Source organism: Pteropus alecto, unplaced genomic scaffold (genome assembly GCF_000325575.1).
Source record: "Pteropus alecto unplaced genomic scaffold, ASM32557v1 scaffold186, whole genome shotgun sequence".
Classification (NCBI taxonomy): domain Eukaryota; kingdom Metazoa; phylum Chordata; class Mammalia; order Chiroptera; family Pteropodidae; genus Pteropus; species Pteropus alecto.
The window spans coordinates 1,281,430-1,296,292 of record NW_006439190.1 but is presented as its reverse complement, the minus strand read 5'-3'; the positions used below and the strand labels follow the sequence as shown (position 1 = coordinate 1,296,292).

Below are 14,863 nucleotides of genomic sequence, written 5' to 3'. Positions count from 1 at the left end.
TGACTCAATTCTGTCAAAATGTATCCCCATAACATTCTCTAGCTGGAAGGGAACAGATTCTGAATTAAAAACAGGCATGGGTGGATCAGCTATCTCCATCATATGTACAGAAGCCTGGTCCGCGGGAGGGGAAGCTCAGTCGGGTAGAGCTAAAGTAGCCCCAGTGTCTGCAACAGCCTCAGTAGTTTCCCCTTTTCCAGTCATTGCAATTTCTCTCAAAGTCAGTGAGGATAAGGGGAAAGCACTCTGGCAGCCTTAGAAGCAGCCCTGTGCTTGCTACTGGTTTTCTTTTCCTAAGTCTCATGTCGGTTATCTATGATCTTTAAACTGACCTGACATTTGACAATAAAAGCAGACTCCTCTACAGGAGTTTCCTTGCAAACCTTATTTAGTGATTCTGAAGCTTTGCTTCCAGAAACCAGTAGGTGTATTAATTGGAAAAAGAATAACCAGGATCATACATTCTTATGGTTAAATCGAATTCCTTTGAGAACCGATCAGGGTCCTGGAGTGGGCCATGGGGACTCTAATTTAGATTCCTTACTTCTGTTCTAGTCCAAGGAACATTATATCTATATCTATATCTATATCTATATCTATATCTATATCTATATCTATATCTATATCTATCTATCATCTATCTATCTATCTATCTATCTATCTATCTATCTATCTATCTATCTATCTATCTATCATCTCTGGTTTCTCTTCATCTGAGATGGGATTTTTCCAAAGAAAGCTGCTGAATTTTTGATTCTTATTTTTCTTAGTCTGTCCTAGTCTGGCTTTCTATTCTGAGTGTCCCCTAGGCCAGTAAGGAGCTGCGCTGGAGACAGTGGTGAGGAGGATGGGGGTGGGTGTGAGACAGCAATTCTGCTGAAGGCTACACTGTAAAGGCAACACTGTAAAGGCTACAGTGGGGGCAGGTGGTGAAGGGAAAAGCAGGGATCTAGTTGGTAGCCCAGGGGGGCACTCAGCCAGTTCTTGTCTAAGGAGGAGCCCAGTCAGGGTGATGCAGGACAAGGCCAATTTCCCCAAGGGGAAGAAGACCAGGCACTGCACTGAGAGAATAATAGTGTCCTTTGGCAGAGAGTATAGAAAGAATACAACACACCCGCCAAAGTTAGAGTCAACAAGAACATTTAATAGAAAACGAGTAACACTCCACAGACAGAATGTGGTCTTCTCTCAGACTCAGAGAGGGAGAGGGATTCCAAGTGCTCAGGGAATTCAGTTTATATGTCGTTCTTAGTTCCCATTTCCTCTGATATGGACGTACAGTGAGGAAGGGAAAGGGGAAGAGTATGTAGCCTGAATGGCCCACTGCCAGTTCCCAGTCTTTAAGCCATGATTTCTCCTGGTTTTGGCCATGAGGGAATGAATGATTTTACTTGTGTAGGGCACCACTTAAAGACTGTTGTTCCTGCTTCCCCTTCCAAAGGTGTGGGAAATGGGTTGTTAGCAACCCCAATAGAAATCTTCCTTTATTCTGCAGGTGTCCTCCTGGCCTGGCTACAGGGCTGATCAGCAGATTGTAGTCTCTGAATGTAGCTTGATTAACATTTTAATTCTCTTGCCTGCTTCCTACATTATTCCCCCCTCAGAGATTTTATTCCCTTATTCTTAAGGGGATGTTGAAGGATGAAGGTCTGTCTTCTGTAACTTCTTCAAAGCTGAGATAGGGCTGTAGTCCCTGTCTTCAGGGAATAAAAATCTCTGGAAGCCTATCCTAAGGGCCCCAGAGGCAGAGAAGGTGAGGTCGTTCCAGCACGTAGAAGTGGTAGGAAGCCTTGAAGCCTAGAAGATATGAATTTAGCAAAAGATTAAAAAGACAAAAGTCAAAATTGATAGCAAAGGTAATTGACAATGAAGTTACTCTTTTTTTTTTTTTATGGGAGGACAAATCCAGTTTCTTTACTTTCATTAAGTTTTAATCCATGAGGTAGGTATACAGCATTACAGGGATTCTGTGTCCAATTGCCTTAGCAGAAAAGTTGCTTTGGAATTTGGCATGAACCATGCCACTATTTCCATGAGCACGAGTTACCTTTCCCCAGACGATCCTGGTTTTGTTCAGTTTGTCACCAGGAGTCACTGTGTTGTTCTTTGACTTATACACATGAGCACATCTCTTGCCTAGATAAAACTCAGTCTCATCTCGAGCATAAACACCTTCGATTTTAAGAGGAGCGATGTGTTCCCTCTGGTTCCGGAGAACCCGCTTATAGCCAGCAAAAATGGCCTTGGACCATAGCCTTCTAGACATACTTGTTGTTTTAGAAGTCCTGACCTCGGCAGGCCTCCGCAGCCTCCAAGAGGGTGGAAAAGGGAGACAATGAAGTTATTTTTCTATGGCAGTTTGTTAATTCAAGATAAGGATATCTACTGAACGGAAATGGAATCATTGTGAAGAGAGTAGGGGCATAGACACCGGGAGAAAAGAATAGTCATTCAGTGAAGTCCCCTGATTCCCTGGGAGCATGTGGACTTATCCTTGTTCCAGAATGAGAGCTGAAGATCTTCCAGGGCTTCGCAGGACTAGCTTGCACTTCCCGTTTCGTTTTCTGGAGGAACCTGTGAGGACTTATAAGAAACTGGTTTAATTGAAGACAAATGTACCCAGCAGTGGATTCCTTGTAATCTGAGAGTTGTTGGGGTGCTTAACAAAACTTGGTGGGGCTCTTTCTGTTTGTGTTGAGGGCCAACTTTCAATAGACCACAGGACAGAGCGGCTCTACTCCATATAAAATCCTGACCTAGAAGCGGGTCACCTACGAATGGTTTAGCACTAGGTTCCCCACACACGTGCATTATGTGATGTGCAAGGGGGTTACCCCCTTTCCAGCTGTGCCCCGTTTCCTGGAACGAGGGGAACTCTACCCTGGCTCCTGGTCCTGAACTGCGGCCAGGAATTCCATTGCTAATCCCGGTCTCACAATGGGAAAAGTAAATTTTCTTCCATTAGGCTGGCTATTGATTACTGTCACTGTGCAGTTAGTGTTGGAGAGATGCCCATGGGACAGGTCAGGACAGAGTAGGTAGCTCTAGTATCTAGTAAAAATTCCGTTTTTCCTTGCTGCCACGTCGAAGGTGACCTGAGGCTCCACTGTCGTGATCCAGTTAGATTTCTCTAGAACTGAAGTTGGCGAGTGCTTGGGCCTCCGTTGTTGCAGGAGGGAGCAGCTCCCTCATGAGAGGGTTGCTATGAGGGGAGAGGACTTATGAGGTCCACCCCTACCTGGCTTCCCAGGGCTGGATGGACACTCGCCCTGCCAATGCCTGCCTTCTTGCAGCCTACACATTGATCGCACCCCAGCCCCGATGATGCCAACCATGGCCAAGCAATGTAGAGGCCCTCCATGCCTGAAAGGTTTTGATTTCCTAGGGTCACCTCAAGATGGTACCTATATTATGGCAGCTTTAATTTGTGCCTTTTTTGTACCCTGCTTCCTTCTCTGCCCGGTCCCAGTTGTTGGACACCCGAAAGACCTCAGACACCAAGGTAGCCTGCAGTATTTGGGGTCCAGGCTCCAACTCTTGGAGCTTCTTTTTTGAATATTGGCCACTGCTCAAGTATTAAAATGCATAACCAGCAGTGTCTGGCCATCAGACTCTGGGCTAATGTTAGTATATTTTCTAAAAGCCTCAGAATCCTGGTTAAGACAACATAAAACACAGAACATTATTCTGATGAAGCACCGAGTTCTTGTTTTCTACTCAGAAATTTTTTTGTAACATCAGTAGTGGACCGATAGTCTAAGAAATATTAAAACATAAGTCTAATTTTGCCTAAGCTCACTTTTGATATTTAAATTTCCAATCTTGTTTAGCTTAATCACACAGAAAATTTCCCTCAGGATTTCTCTTCAGAAACCTACAACTTTTTTCATTCTTTCAGTTTGCTGCTTCTCATTCTTTTAGAAATAACCGACTTTAAATACCTTTCCTTTAACATATTTCCTTCAAAATATATCTGCACATTTGATACCTTCTGTTTTCAGAAATGGAATTTTTCTTTCCATCATAATTAGAAATATTAACTCAACCATCTTATTATATATAAATAGATCAGAGGTCAATGCTCATACCCTTATTTCCCCATCATCGGTATTTGTAACTTCCCTTGGGAGTGCATCTGTAGTATCCTCAGGGAGTGATGAAATAGTTGGTGTCCCCAGAGAACTCGGTCCCCCCTTAGAATCCAAGAGTGAAGGGGGAGGGAAAAATTCCTGATGATTTCGAGGTCTCCGGGAAGCTGGTCCTATCATTGGGCCATCTAATAAGTCTGGGACTTGGTAAAGGAGCACAGAAGCTTGTATTAGGGGACTTCTTCCCACTTTTCCCATTTCTTGCAAAGAAGATCTAATTGTTGGAGACTATTGTAGTTTAGGGAACTGTTTACAGGCCAAACTTCCTGGCCCCTCTCCCATCGTTTGTTTGAATGGAGGCGGGAGCTCAAATGCGAGAGATAGACGGGTGGAACTGAGAACTCCTCTGCTAAAAGAAAACATGCACCAGCGAGTTTCCCCCCTCCTGGTACTGGGAGATGTGTGCCTGGCAGGAGTCAGGGCCCGTTGCTGCTAGAAGGGATGAATGCAGCAGGGGTCAGGGCCCACGCCTGCTACAAGTGAGCACAGGGGTCTGCCTGCAGCTCTGAGGGAGAGAGACAGTGAGCCACAGAGATTCAGGAATAGAAAAAAAGGCTAATTTTTCAGGGAAAAACTACCTTGAACTCCTACACTGTAGGGGACACAGGCCAGGGAGGCTGATGGCATCAGGGCTGGCTGGCCCAGTGCTCAGCTCTGAGCCATTTGGGCCATCTCTGAGATTACCCTGAAGTCCCAGAGCCCATAGAGAAATGAGGACAGGACAGATAGAGGACAAGTTAGGAGAGTTCAACGGAGCTGCTACTGTGACACCCACCTTCTCCTAGTTAGGGTTTCCGATGGAGACGAGTGGGAAGGAGGAAAAGGCTAAGGGACAGAGAGGAAGGAACAGAAGATTCTCACGGGGGCTAACCCATTCTGTTGTGGCCAGTCTTTTAATTTGGAGTTCGAACAGGGTCTTTGAGCAGGTCTTCTCTGCAATTCTGATGATGACACTAAATCAGGGAAGTAAGAGAGAAAAGTAGGGACAGTAGAGAGGACTGGTGGACTCCTGATCATATACAGAACAAGTCTCTCACCAGGCTCCTAGAAATAGTGTCAACCATTGGCCCAAAGCCAATTGATCTGCACGGCATAGAGAAATAAATCCCAGCCTGTCTCAGAGGAGACGAACCATGGTGAACTTGGGTGGCCTGAGTTTATGTCTTTTTGTACCTTCGTGGTCACTAGAAAAGATCATAGGGGACAGGGCAAAGTTCCCCCAGTGCAGGGAAGACCTAGGCCTGCGCTGAGAGGAAAAGAGGGGCCTTTTGCGGAGAGTCCAGAAAAAATTCAAAACCCACGCCAAAGTTAGAGTCAAAAGGAAAGGTTGTTAGTAAAGGGATAACACTCCGCAGACAGAGTGTGGTCTCCTTTCAGAGACAGAGAGTGTTCAGGGAATTCAGTTTATATATCATTCTTAAGTTCTCACTTCCTCTGATATGGCCATTCAGTGAGGAAGGGGCAAGGGAAGAAAGAGTATGTAGCCTGAAAGGCCACTGGCAATTCTCAGCCTTTAAGCTATAGGTTCCCCCTTGGTTTTAGCAATAGGGAATGAACGATTTTGCTTGTGTAGGACACCACTTAAAGACTTGTTCCTGCTTCCCCTTCCACAGGTGTGGGAAATGGGTTGTTAGCAGCCCCAGTAGAAATCTTCCTTTTGTTCTGCAGGTGTCCTCCTGGCAGGACTGCAGGGCCGATCAGCAGATTGCAGTCTCTGAATGTAGCTTGAATAACATTTTAATTCTCTTGCCTCTCCCCTATATTAAGGGGACTAGACCGCACTCCTGTTCACACCCACCCCGGGGGAGAGAGCTGAGGTCCCTTTCAGGCTGAGCTCATGTTTCTGCAGTTCTGAATCTCACCCTCACTGGACAACTGTGAAACTGAGACCCACAGAGAGGCAGAGACTGGCCAGGGTGTATGACAGGCAGAGTCCGCAGGTCAGCAGAGCTCCAATTTCCAGGCTGACAATGTTGCCCCTCGTGCCCATAGGGCTGGTTTGCAAACAGCCAAACACGCTGGGAAGCTCGAGACTGTTCGCCCTGCATGGGGCTGTCTTCTCCAGGGTGCTGTGAGGTGCACGCTGGCATGTGGTTGTGTACCCACGCACACACACAAACACACACACATACACACACACTAGATGTAGGACTATGGCAATATCAGAAGAGGAATACATACAGACGTGACTAGAGGAAGAGAAAAGAGGTTGAAGGGTCTATCTACATGTGACAGCAGCCCTTCGGTTTTAGAGCTGTCGTGCCATATACACCTGAGCATCGGGATGAAGCACGTGCTCCAGAAACCCCAGCAGGCAGGGAACAGACAGGCCCTACAAGGCACATGGGCTCATCTGGGATCCAGAAAGGGTAAGAATGAAGAGTTGGGTCACAACTCAGGTCTGTCTCTTCAATGCTGGGGCCCTGGCTACAGCCAGATGTCCCCAGGGAGGAAACCTGGGGAGGGATGTGTGGGTGTCATCATGCATAGGCGTTGCGTGTAGAAGGGGATGACAGGCAGTAGCCCAGAGGACTATTTGGATAGCTGTTACTCAAGGAGGGGACTCAGGGAGGGGAATCCCAGGAAGTGATGTCACTTCAACAGACCCCTACAGAACTTGGAACCCTGTAACCAAGCACCCACATTCAGCCTCTCAGCCAGCTCATTTGGAGAGAGACATTCAGTAGGATGACATGTTCTCTTGCCGTGCTCCCACTTTCTGGCGCTCTGACCTCTGGAAATGACACAGTGACAATTTTTCTAGATGGTGTAGGCGCCTCTGGCTCTTTTTGAGGTCACCTTGGGAAACACAAGGAGACCTCGGTCAAGCCGCTCCAGGCCAGGCCGCCTCTGTGAGCACTGCCTGGGCAGCCTGTACTCTACATGGGGGAAGACGGACGCAAAGGGGTTACCCTCTATGCAGAAACAGGTTGGGGTGAATACCCTGGTGGTCCTGGACAAGGCTGGCAAGGTGGAGGGGGCTTCCTGAGGGCCCCTAATCTGTGTCATCAGGAATCCAGGGAACTCAGGTTGTCACATTTTTCCCCCCTCAGAGGAGGTCTGGGAAGACCATGGTATGACTATGTCTGGGGTGGTGAGTCAGGGGGCCTGAGGACGGCAAGGATTGGGATCTGAGACTCTCCACCTGGTGCCAGACACTGTCTTCACAGAGCTCCACATGAGACATCAGACAGGGGCTGAGTGATGGGGCCTCAACTCTGTCCCCCACCAGGACAGGCAGGTGCTCCACAGCACTGAGACAGCCTGGCCAGGGCTCACAGTGAGTGCAGTTGCTGAGCTGACCCGACACCCAGCACCCAGACAGTCAGGGGGTCCTGGGTTCCAGGAGTCACTCCGTTGTTCCCCTGGACTCCCTCCTAGAGTCCAGCCCCCAAAAGAATCTGGGTCCCCACCCCCTCTCCCACCCGCCCTCACTGTCGAACCCTTTCCTGGGCCAGATGCAAAGTCACTCTCCACGTATTTGTAGGGATATCAGCAAAGAGACATCTACACCATTTCACCTCACATTCAGTCAAGAGTATGTTTGTGTTGTTCTACAGATTCTCTTGTTTGGTGCTGGCCTCCCGATCTTTACAGACTTTCCCCTGCTGCGGTCTTAGACATCGTCATGATCAGTAAGAGTGCTTTGATGCAAAAGGACACAGGGTTCATGTGACATGTCCTTTGCTCTGACACTTGCTGCCCTGGGGACACATCCCCACAGACCTTCCAGGACACACAGCTGCAGGACATAACAGGAGGGGATCGGTTACCACGGTGATGCACCTGTTCACCTTGACCTGCTCTCCTTCTGTTGTCATTTCAACGGTGCCGCCCTGGACATCTCACATGTCCTGGTATCCTTACCCCTCCCACTCCAGGAGAAGCCTCTGTGTTCTCATCCTAGAGTGGGACGTTTGGTCAAACATCACAGGGATGACACTCAATACGGGGAGGTACTGTCCAAACTCAGCCAAGAAAACGACCTCAGATACCAATATGATGAACTTCTCTCTACCTCAAATTCTACTTTGAATGCCAAGAACCTTTTCTCTTCTGCAAGCACGCATGTCTCCCCTCTTGCACCGGTCACTGAGGGCTTGGGTATTTCGTCTGAGCTGCAGCCCCTAACCCTCCCAGTGGCCCATGGCGCTGCCTCTGACTGCATGTCCCTCTTCTGTCCTACCTCAGGGAATTGAGGAACAAAGAATATAAGACCAGCATGGTGCCATTCAAGTGGGCACGCAGGCTGGACAGTCTGATTGCTTACCTGGTACCTGCCCTCCTGGGCAGTGACCCCACCTTCGTCCCCACATTCCTAGGCAGTTACAAAACATTTACCACCACACAGCGGGTGCTGGACACCCTGTGTGCAAGGCGAGCACCCTGCCTCTGCCTTCCCCCACAGCACAGGGTTGATTCAGCCACCTGCTAGTGTGAGTTCTCAGAAGATCACTGCATCTGAGTCTGTTTGCTCCTCTGGACGGCAGGGTGAGCTGAGGACCAGCCTCAACAGGGTCATTGTAGGGACTCGTGGGAAAGTGCTCTCTGGGTGTCTGGCCCTGTGCGAGGTCCCTGGAAGTATGTGTGTGTGTGGTAGGGGAAAGTCTGTGACAGTGCTATTTGGGCATCTTCTGTTCCTCATGACGATGCCTCCGCCTCACCCCTCACTGTCTCTGGGGTTGGGCCCAGCTGTTTTCTTGTCTGAAAAGGAGATTGGTGATTCCATGGGGTCTCTGTCCTGGGAGAAGTCAGAGTAGAAATCCTAGGGGTGAGAAGTGGGCCAGGCTCACTCAGATATCTGTGACGAGACTGGTGGGGGCCGTATTTGGTAAATATATCGGAAGCCACACCAGGTGCGGGCACGGAGTCCAGGGCATAGAGCAGACCACGCCCCACCCTCCAGAGCTTGCTTCTAACAGGAGTGAGACAGCAACACCGGACTTCGCAGGTATGTCGTGTGCACAGGACAGCCGAAGCAATGTTCTCCTGACTCCCTATAGGTATGGCTGCATTTTCCCAGTTTCAAAGAGGATGGTGGACCGTTGGGCTAGGTGAAGTGGGCTTGGGACAGAGCGGTGACTGAGTGTGCAGCCTATGGATTGGAGATGCCAGCAGAACCCTGCACCACACGCCACAGGGTTTCTGTAAGGGGGCAGAGAGGTGAGGGCATTTCCTAGAGGAGAAGGAAGGAGTCAGAGAGCCGTGGAGGGGCTGGGGCGTGGTGGGCGGTCACCGGGGATGTCGGGACAAGGTCAGCCCAGTTTCCCCTAACCACTAACCAACAGCTCTCAGTTCCAAAGGCTTTTCTGGACCCTCCTGGGTGACCAGGCATGTCTCTACCAGCACTGACAGGCTGCAGGACCACGAGGAGTAGTACTGACTTCTGGATGGGCTGGAGCAGGCATCATGGGGACCCAGAATCCCACTGGGTGCTCTGGGAGGGCGGTGCAGAAGGAGAGGCCAGGCCTCAGACTCTCTTACTTGCCTGTCTCTTCCCAGGGCCATCTGCTCCATCCTGGGCGTCTGGCTGGACCACAAGGACTTTCTCCAGCCCCCAGAATTCCTCTACCTGAGGCTGTTGCTAGCCTGCATCTAGGTCAACTTCCCAGGGTTCAGCCTGGAGCATCAGGCCCAGCTCCTCCTCTCAGAACTAAAGGACCTTGAGCCCCTGAGGCAGAGACAGAGGGTGAAGACCACTCGGGTGGGTATGTGACCTGTGAGGGTGGGGGCCGAGGCCGGGCCACACAGAAGGGAGCTTCTAAGGCTGGGTTAGGCCAGAGCACCGAGTGGGCTCAGACCACCATCCCCAGGAACTGCATATGAGACTAGATCCTTTGAGTGGGTGGGAGCTGATGAAAATGAGAGGTTCCTTTTCTTTGGAAGGCACATCAAAGGGACTGATGCTGACAATATGTCTCTTCTTGGATCTACAAACTAGGTCCAGAGCAAGACCAGGAAACCACACAACATGTGATACTAACAGCATCTCTAGTGCCCTCTATAGAGCTCAGGCTGTTTGGGTGCTCAGCCTCCCCTGAAGGAGAAGAGGTAGAGCAGGAAGACTTACCACCACCATTCCCAAGCCGTCTGGGGGTTCGGCCTCTCCTAAAGGAGACGACGTCCAACAAACAGCTCGCCTTAGATCCTCAGAGGCTTTGACTGGCAGGTTCTGAGCAACAGACTGTTCAACTGCCACTCCTGAAGGTTCTTTCTCTGTTCCTCCAACTGCATTCTTTTAAATTGTTGTTTCTATCTGACCTATATAAAGTTTAACTGTATTTTTTTCTCATGAAGTTTAATTACTATAAAATTTATTTTGACTTAAATTCAAGAACTTGTCATGAAAACTTTATTTAAGTCTAATAATATCTACCCTATGGTTCCTCAGAGTGTACTTTCAAGTGGCCTTAAGTACTGTCACCAGTCTGCACCACTATCGGCCATATCATAACCACCGTCTAGTTGCAGAACATTTTCAGCAAAGTCAAACCAGCACCTATTAGTCACTCACGCCTCCTCCCTCATCAGCCCGTGTCAGTCGCTGACCCTGTGTCTCCATGGATTTACCTATCCTGGATTTTTCATAAGTGGAATTGCACCATATGTGGCTTTTTTGCCCGACTATGTAGCAGACAAGGAGACTGATTGGTTTTTTTTGGTTGCAATGAAAATAAAATTTTTTATTAAGAGGGAAAATTCCTAAGAGGCGAAGATCACTGATAAGAAAGGAAAGCCTGACGTGAATATCTTCATTACCTTGGGAGAGGTGCCACTTGTATAACTAGGAATGAGAGCCAGAGCCATAAAGGGAACACCCACATCTGATAGACGCTTGTCAATTCCATTTTTTCCAAGGCTGGGTTCAGCCATAGCACTGAGTCAGCTCAGCCCACATTCCCCAGGAACTGCATTTGGGACCACTTCTTATGGTCTCCTCATCTGCTACATTGTCAGACACAAAAAGCCACATATGGTACGATTCCACGTAGAAAAATCCGGAATACGTAAACCCATGGAGACACAGAGGTCAGCCATTGCCAGGGGCTGATGGGGGAGGAGTCGTGAGCAACTAATAGGTGCTAGGATGGTCTTTACTGAAAATGTTCTGGACAGATAGTGTTTAAATTTCCCTAGTGCACATAGTAAAAAAATATTAAAATCACATGTTTCCCTTTATTATTGATGTATTAAGTAATAAAATATATAGTTTAAAGGTTTTAGATAAAAATGACTAAAATTGATTAGCAAAATAAGGATTTAAGTAGAACAAAAGTGGTAAATACACAGGGCAATGTATATATGCTTTACTGTTGAATTGTATACCTGAAACTTACTGGATTTCGTTAACCAATGTCACCATAATAAAAAAAAAATAGTAAAGATAAAAAATAAATAGAACAAAAGAAGAAGATCCACTTCCACTCCCAAGAAATAATTGCCCTTCAGAAAAGATTTTTATCTCTTTCAGTGCAGGGTTGGTGGCAGGGGGAGGGTCTAAGGGCTGTGCTTTTCTCTATGTTCCCACAGGTGGACAGAGCACAGTCAGTCTCATTCCTCTCATTCATTCTCAGTGACCATCACACACTTTTGCGTCTAGTTCATGGCTAGGTTGCTGCACTGTAATTAGTGATGCATGTCCACCTCTAACCCCGGGGAAACAGTGGGGCTTTGGGGGGTAGTGGTGGGCAGTGAGTGACCACGTGCTGGCTTTGTGCATGCAGGCTATGTGAAGTGCTTGTGTAAATGTTCATCCGCATGGCCTCACTGCATCTAGGACCACAGGCATCAGCTCTAGAGCTGGCAGCCTCAAAAAAGCCAAGGGCTGAGACCAAAGGACACTCTTCAGAATTTGAAGTTCACTTGTACACCTGAGACTTAAGTCATCTGAGCCACCTGAGCACTTGGTTTCAAAATATTTCAGGATACTTTCCTATGACATGCCTGGAGTCCTGTGGGAAAAAAGTACAAGAATCTAGAGGACTCTGGCTAGTGACACAGTGACTTGACATCTTCCTGGGCTCATTTGACAGAAAGGCATGATGCTGCAGGTTTTCTTAAGGCGAAGGCGTAGGTGTCCCAGCATGAATCCACATGAAACTGGGCACAGTCACCTTTTCACTGGGAAATGAGACTAATCAAAGACAAATGCTTTGGGTCCCTCTGGAATGTGCTCTACACATAGTAAGTGTCATCATTGTGAGATGTCTGATCACTTGATAAAACAACAGCAATCAGTGCCCTCAAACTTGGAAATGGACTCATTTGTTATGCTTAGGTATTTAGAAGTAAAACCTCTTCTCAGCTCACAGCCAGCTTGGGGAAAGGAAGATGCATGGAACAATGTGAAACCACCACTGGAAAGAACACACACCCAACACCTATGTATTGCCTACAATGCAAATCTGATTCCATTGCCCCTTGGAGGTACACCAACTGGGACAAAAACACTGTCAGGAGAATTTCCTCTTTCTAGATCAGACATGTGAGAAGAATGATGAGGCAAGAAGGGAAGGACTTATGATCTTAAGAGTGAGTTTCCTGGCAGCCAGGGGTGTGTGTGTGCATGTGTGTGTGTGTGTGTATGTGTGTGTGTAAATGCGTGAGTGTGTGTGTGTGAACACTGGCGACCTTGGTCATGGCTTACTTCTCTCTCGCTTCTCTGATAAAATCTCCTCCCACCTCCTCCTCTCAAGCCACTCCAAGCAGTGGTATTTCATCCTGAGTCTGGCTGATTCAAGAGTCTGTGCCACTCCCAGTAACACCATCATCCCTTTTTACAAATGAAGATACTGGTGTTTAATAAGTTTAAGACTAGGCTATAGTCATATGACTAGGAAATGTGATTATAATTGCAAATAATATCTGTATTTATTGCATAGTTGCAAATCCTGGGATAGACTGCCTCTGCCACTTCTTCTAAAAAATCATAATGTCTATCAGTGTAGATCAGGAAATAATATCATTGGCAGTTCAAGTCACTTCCACCAAATTCCCCTCAATTTTTATTTCTACTTAGCTTGTGGTCTTGGTACTTTTAGCCTAGGTTCATTTTAAACTGATCTTAGAAAGTCAGCCAGGAACTGAAAGTTTTTCTCCCTTTAGATTCTCATGCTACCCCAATGTCAGGGCAATTTTTCCCTCCTCATGATTTTTATAAATAAAGCTGAGAGTGGCACTTAGGAGGTCTGAGATCACATCTCCCGCTCCCAGTCTCTCGCAGAGAGGTGATCTGGGCCGGTTTAGGAGACACCAGTGGCAGCCACCCTTGTATCTTCAGTGGAACCATAGTGGGGGACAGAGGGAGGCCCACAGACAAGGTCCTGGAGGGGACCAAGGGGCTTGGGGCAGCATCTCCCACTCATGTGGCTCAGATCACACCCATGTGATAAGAAAAGAGCAGGAGAGTCCTGGAGAACTCTCCCTAGCATGAATACGAACACCAGAGTCACCAACTCCAAGAGGGACATAAGACTAGACCAAGAACGGCTCTCGGGTCTTCATGTTTCCAGTTCCGTGGAGCCACCATGCTGGTGCCCTGTCAGCTGGTTCCTGGCCAAGTTCCTCCAGAGGCACAAGTCAGTCACCAGACAGCAAAGCCCTTTTCTATCTCAAGCATTAATGAAACTCAGCCGCTCCTGTTAGTCTCCCCAGGGTCATCATCTAAGGAGCTCGGTTGACAGGTGGCCCCTGGGATGAGGTCTGTGGTGGAGCCCAGGCACTGCCTGGGGCATTTTCCAGGATTAACTGCCAGTAGAGAGGAATGCGTGGGAGTTTTAGGGAAAGAGAAGTGAGGACAGAGGGAGGCACACACTCTGGGTCCTTCTCTTCCTTTCCTTCTCCTCCTCTTCCTCCTCCTCCTTTTCCTCCTCCTCCTCTCCCTCCTCTTCTTCTCTTCCTCCTCCTCCTCCTTCTTCCTTCATCCTTCTTCCCTTCTCCTCCTTTTTCTCTCTTCTCCTACTCCTCCTCTTCTTCCTTCTCTTCCTCTTCTTCCTCTTCTTCTTCCTCCTCTTCTGCTTCTTCTCCCTCCTCTTCCTCTTCCTCTTCATCCTCTTCTTCCTCTTCATCCTCTTCTTCCTCTTTCTCCTCCTCTTCCTCTTTCTCCTCCTACTCCCTCCCCCCTCACGTGTGAATCCCTAAGTGCAAGAAGTGCTAAAGAGATTTCTTTTTGTCATTGTCCCCTTTCCTCCTCCTCCTCCTCTTCTTCTTCTTCTTCTTCTTCTTCTTCTTCTTCTTCTTCTTCTTCTTCTTCTTCTTCTTCTTCTTCTTCTTCTTCTTTTTTGGTTGGAATCTTTCTCTCCCTTCCTTCTTTCTTTTGCTTCTATCTTTTCTGGTTCTCTAAGATAAAGTTCATAGGGGGAAGAACAGGGTTGAAGTCAAGCAGACCTATCTCTCTCATTTTACAAATGAGAGAAAGCCAAGTTTTGAGGGGCAGAGACTCACTTCCAGCTCTGCTGTTATTGGTCTTCCTTCATCTCTATGGTGTCTGATTCCCTCTTTGCAAAATGCAGACAGACATCTTACCTTAAGGATGGCTATGGGACTAAAGATGCCCTATGTGTGAGAGCCCATTGTGGCATCTGGCCTCAGGGCAAGCACTTACTTTCCCAGCGAAGGTCACATCTACCTGACCTCACCATCATTCACTAGACTCTGACTGCAGCTCACACCTCCTGGAAGGTGGAGTTCAATCTTTGGAAAAGAAATCAGACATT

At 47.9% G+C, this 14,863-nt stretch overlaps 1 pseudogene; it reads right to left on the bottom strand.

Annotated features, from left to right (window-relative positions):
* Positions 1-1,930: 1,930 nt before the first annotated feature.
* LOC102894408 lies at positions 1,931-2,282 on the bottom strand (annotated as a pseudogene).
* Between the last annotated feature and the right edge of the window lie 12,581 nt (positions 2,283-14,863).